Source organism: Humulus lupulus, chromosome 3, assembly GCF_963169125.1.
Source record: "Humulus lupulus chromosome 3, drHumLupu1.1, whole genome shotgun sequence".
Taxonomy (NCBI): Eukaryota; Viridiplantae; Streptophyta; class Magnoliopsida; order Rosales; family Cannabaceae; genus Humulus; species Humulus lupulus.
The window spans coordinates 132,018,479-132,024,430 of record NC_084795.1 but is presented as its reverse complement, the minus strand read 5'-3'; the positions used below and the strand labels follow the sequence as shown (position 1 = coordinate 132,024,430).

The window sequence follows — 5,952 nt, the reverse complement described above, 5'->3', positions numbered from 1 at the left end:
TGCTCTTTATATGTAGAATGGTGTTTAATGGTACATGCAGTTCTCTTGTTTGAAGTTTTGGTCATTTGTTTCTATGTTTTCTGCCTTTGCAATAGCAATTGAATATATTATGTGCAAGATTTATAGTTTGCCACCTATGATGTGCCACAGATGACTGTTCAACAAGTCCTAGAAGCTTAAAGAACACTACGATATACAATACTACAGAAAATTTGTTTCTTATTGCAAAGTTTTAATATTGATATTTCTTTCCATGCTTATTTTTGCATGACTAGAGCTAATTTTCAGATTAAGCATGCCCAGCATCTTACACCTGGGATTGCAGACCGGTTTGGTGAACTAGGGATTATTGCTTCAGTACAGGTTCATCACAGCTCTCTGTTGCACTCTAGTAACATACTATAACATTTAAGGTTGAGTTTTGAATTAAATGTTGGTTTCTGTGTGTGATACTAGATATGCATTTTTTTTTAAGAAACTACATAATTTAACAATGAAGTGTAGATAATCACTACAACAAAGTGAAGTAATTGTCACTTAAGGTTCTTATTTTAATACTTTTCCATAAAACTTGTGTAGAATTTGGAAATATCTTGTCTTGAAAAGAATTTGGATATGAGACTCGGTGTAGTCACCAAAGAAACTAAACCTGGTCTAACTGTAAGTCTTCTATATATCATATTAACTGAAAATCTAGCTTTCTAGAGACTACAGAGATATTGATTACTGCTAAATTATTCATGCTATATTATAGGAAGATGACATGCTATTTAATTTTTTTACAGTAACCTTGTTATTATGAACACTTAGAATCTTGTGCAACTGGGATATCTAACTGAAACTAATCTAGATTTTTGATGTTTTGACAATACTAATTAACTAAAAGCTTCTGCAGCAATACCTGCTAGGCTGTGTGTTTTGCTTTAATGGGCATTGGCAACTCATTTCATGCTCAAGAAACAGTTGTGAGTGGGCAATTGCAGAGTCAAGTGTGGTAAATACTATTCTTTTCCTGTGTACTGTGTTATGTTTGTTTCTGGCCACGTTAATGCTCTTGTCTCTTATCATTTGCCCAGGGTTGTTGAGATCATCTGCACTTTGGTCAGGAAATTATCTCCTAATCCTAATAGTGCTGCTATAATGGCCATGGGTGTTAACATCTTGGCAAAGAGATTGAAATGGTAAGCTAATCCATATTGCATTTTTTTTTTATACTTTTGGGTATAAACTTATATATGGCTCTTTCCACCATCACGTTTCTTATGAGAAGATTTTGTATTCTTCTCTGTATCAATTTGTATGCTGACTTGAAAAGTAAAATAAAAAAGTTGTATAATTGTGTAATGACCTCTATCGTTATGCTTTTTTTTCTTTCTTTTTCAACTGTCCTTTGTTTATTGATATTTATGTTATTCTTCACTTTATGCCATCTGAAATTTGTACTTATTTTGTTAATTTAGTTATGCATTGCTTACATTGATACCATTTTGGTAAATATTCAGGAAGGATGCTTTCTCTTCAATCTTGCGATATTTGTGATTGTAGAGTTATTTTGACTGGATTTGGGTAGTATTCGATGATTTGCTTCTGTTGTGTTATTATTGTGATTGTTTCTTTTTTAAAGATCACATGAATGTTTTTGTTCATCCTGGTTTTTTCTTCACTCTGTTGAGGGCATTTGTTTGTTTCTTTTTTTATTGCAGTTCCCATAGTATCTTTTATTTGATAATTTCTCTAGTCCAATAACCAATTTCATGAACCTTAATATTGTTGTCTTATTGGGTGTTCAATGTATTATTATGCAGGATTCAATATTAATTTGTTACTGGATGTTCCTTGCCATTTTGATTTTCATGTTATCTTATCCTATCTTCATATCTATATGATCAATTTCTTGATGCATATGTCCAAACTTAATCTAATATGTTGAAAAAATAATTTCTTTAAGTTCTTACTTGATTATGAGATTGGATTCATAGTTGAGTTGCTCATTTTAGTTTGAAACTTTATGAAGTTAAGAATAAGTTTTATACAACAATGCTTATGGTTTAAGACAATTAAAAAAAAACCGCACTCTATATGTTTTATATATTTCTCTAAAATGGCTGGATCCTTTTTCAGATTGGGGTTCTTGATTGAGTTTCTATCCCATGCTGCCATTGTTGGGTTCATGGGAGGAGCTGCCATTACAATTGCCCTTCAGCAGCTCAAAGGATTGCTTGGCATAAAAAAGAATTTCACAAAGAAGACTGATATTGTCTCTGTTTTGCGCTCAGTGTTTAATTCAACCCACCATGTTGTAATATGATTTCTTAAGCGTAGACTAGTAGACTAAATATTGTAATTACATTTGAGTAATTAATAAAAATCTATTTATGTTACCTTATTTGGCTTCAACTTTCATATTTGTTTTCCTAGTTTTGTGTAAGTAAAAAAAGATTATGTTTCTCTAAGCTAATATAACACATGTGTTATACTAAAGTGTAGTATAACACAAATAATGTGTTATACTAAAGTGTAGTATAACACAAAAAATATGTTATACTAAACTATAGTATAACACAAAAAATGTGTTATACTAAAGTGTAGTATAACACAAAAAAAGTGTTATACTAAAGTGTAGTATAACACAAATTTATAAGTATTGAAATGTGTTATATAATCGACTATAAATAACATAAATAAACACTTATCTATTTATTAAAATAACACAGAAATTGTGTTATCGTTGACAGTATAATAACACATTTGTATAATAATGATAAAGTGTTATGTAAAGTACCCTGACCTACGATAACATAGTCAGTCTTAACACATCAAAAAATGTTATGGTATGTTTTGATAACACATTTTCGGTGTTATTAAAATCATTTTTTCTTGTAGTGGGGATCTTCGAGAATTTAGAAAATATATTGGGGATTAGTAGACATTGAGTAAATAATTGGTAATTAATTGGATGGCGAGATTAATTGGATGGCGAGATTAATTGGTAAATACTAGGAACATTTAAAGAATAAACAGGAATTAGGAGCAAAATGACCCTTTTACCCCTAGGGGTCATTTGAGGATTAGAAAACTTTGGAGGGGTAACATGGTCTTTTGTTTAGGTGATATATTTAGAATTTAGTAGAACAAAATCGAGGGTAGTGGATTAACTTAAGGGAAGAAAGAAGGTTTCTCAACTCACTCTCACTCATCTCTCTCTCATTCATCTCTCTCTCACTCTCCTTTGATGGAACTTCAAGCTAAGTAACAAAGGGGATGCATAAGCTAGACTTGGGTTGGTGATCTTTGAGGAGTTGGAGAGGAATTTAGCTAGGAATTGGAGCTGGAAAATAGAGGAGAATTCAAGGGATTAAGCTGAATTGGTGCCAGAATTCAGCTAGGGTGTAGGGCTATAATTTGAGGTAAGAACCTTGGTAATTAATCTCTGTGTTTTATTGAATTGGTTTAGGCTGAATCCTATGTTCTTGAGCAGAATTAGTCTACACTTTTGGAGTGTTTGAATCTGGTGGAATTGAGACAGTGATGTTGCTATTATAGCCTGGGGATTTTTGCCTTAGAATTATTTCTACAATTGGTAAGGCTCGGGGGTTCGAACCTAGGCGCTCGGGAAAATTTCTACTACCTGGTTTAGTAGTAATTGAGGTCCCAAAGGCCAGTTTCTGTCTCCTAGGTAGTTTATTTTGATTGGAAGTTAATGGATACCAATGGCCTTGTGACTAAGTTTATCGCCAAGGCTCAGGACTAAGGATCGTGCTCCGGACCGCTCTGTTACCTCTGCTCGGAATTCAAGGTCAGAAACCTTCACCCTTTGCGTGGTTGTGCTGGGACTGAGATTCCCTATATTTGAATACAAATGTTGTATGATTATAATATGCCATGTGAGCATGATATAAATGACCTAAGAGTGTCGGGGACTGATATTTGCGCACAGGACGCGGCTCGGCCACTGGTAGCTGAGGTTAGTTAAATAATCACTAAGTGAGCAGGAGTCAGTGGGTTAAGCGCTGGGCTCGGCCTAAGTGAGCCGGAGACAGTGGGTTAAACAGAGGGTGCAGCCTAAGGGCGTCGACCCTGAGTATTGTATGATGATTGTGATAAAATGTCGAATATGAATGTGTTTACTGTTGATTAATCTGATGTTTATGGCTTGTTGAATTACCTGAATGATAGATTAATGATTCCTTGATTATCATCATTGATTATGTGTCCGCTATGACCAGCTGAATATCTGGTTAATGTTTTATGAATTATTTAGTTACCGATATTGATCATGCTATGATGTTATGGCTTTCTTGTTGGGCCTCAGCACACGAGTTCTATGTGGTGCAAGTAAAGGCAAGGGTAAGATGAATCAACCATGGGTTGGAGAGCTCTGGGGGCAAGGTGTACATTGTCAGCTGCTCGGCTGCCACGGTTGAGGGATTGTATAGGGATAGAAACCTAAAATGTATATTTTGCCATTAGAGTGGCCTTGATTGTATATAACGTTTAGTATTTTGTGAATTTGTCCTTTAAACCCTGTTTTTGGGATTCAGTGTACTAAACATTTATTTTAACGAAAGTTATCCATTTATGACCAAAATCTTTTAAACCTAATTTGTTTATGTCTTTAGTATCACATTTTCATTTAAATGACTTGATTAGCAAGTCTTGCACTATTTTAAACACACAGTGTAATGGTCTTGGTTATCCAGGGCGTTACTATTAATTTTGATAATAAAGAATCCAAACTGGTAATCATTAAAAAAACCTTTTTTACACAAAACATAAATTATTTATACATAATTAAGACTTTTTATAAAAAGATCATACAAATCGTATTTAAAACACACACACACACACACATATGTGTTGTAGCATCTCGGAATTTTACTTAGCTAGATAGTAGTAGCTTGTGCTATAGTATTTTAGTTTTCGTGGTTATTAGTTCAAGCTGGGATTTAGTTGGAAACTCATAGAGATAGTTGTGGATTTTATAAGTTTAGCCTATAGTTTAGAAATATTAATATTTTCATAAGGTTTGATTAATATAGCTGGTCCTAGAAATGATATTTATTATAACCTAAAGTTTAGATAGAATAATTAAGAACGTGACACTTGTCACGTGCATGTTTATTAAGGATTTAAGGATTTTAGATGAATAAATTAATAAAGGATAATCCTAGGAAGTCTAGAACTTTCCCTCAGTTGTTAGGATTACATTTTACTCAGTCAAAGTTGTTTAAACAAACTTCAAGTGTGTTGAAAATGTGCAAAAATGTTTTTGATATATCAGTGCATGCCGATATATTGCAGCTATAGGAGCCAATATATCGTCTACGGGTGATACGGAAAACACGTCGACTTCGCACGAACGAAAACACGGAGGCTTGGGACAAAGGGGGAGGCGATATATCGCCTATAGGGGTGATATATTGGCTCCACTTGTATGTTTTGAAAATTCGTGGAATCCGAGCTAGAAACAACCCTCAACAACTTGGACTTGCTCTTGAACGTTTTTGACCGAGTTTTGGGTATCTATTAAGTATAAATTCAAATTTTATTCATTTTGAAAAGGATTTAGTTTCACTCTTTGAACTCTATAAATAGGACCTTTCACTCAGCCATTTGCTTCATCATTCAAGCATTCTTCAGAGCCTCCAAGCTGCTAAGTTCATTCTAGAGAGAAACACTAGGGTTTTGGAGTTAAAAGCTTTCTAATCCAAGCTTTTCTAAACACTTGGGAAGTAAGATTGACTGATATTTCGGTATTGAGGTTGTTATCCCTCAAAAATACGAGGATGACGTGGCGAATGAGAATGCGAAACCTGACATCACAAATCAAGGGAAAAATGACAAAGTATTGAGAAAAGACCAACAGGCGAAAACGATAGGTCCAGGACCTATGGGGAAGTCGACCAAGCCTAAACCCCATAATGGTGGTCCACCTGGCCCCTACCCCTAGGG

General features: G+C 34.2%; 1 long non-coding RNA gene across 2 annotated transcripts; it reads left to right on the top strand.

The window, feature by feature from the left end:
• Nucleotides 1-224: 224 nt before the first annotated feature.
• On the top strand, nt 225-2,152 carry LOC133821353 (uncharacterized). 2 transcript variants are annotated; one of them, XR_009887505.1, is made up of 4 exons: nt 225-363; nt 580-660; nt 1,077-1,181; nt 2,122-2,152. It is a non-coding gene; the product is annotated as an uncharacterized LOC133821353 (long non-coding RNA). The 2 variants fall into 2 exon arrangements; XR_009887504.1 differs by lacking the exon at nt 225-363 and having other exon boundaries at nt 393-660.
• The last annotated feature ends 3,800 nt before the right edge of the window (nt 2,153-5,952 follow it).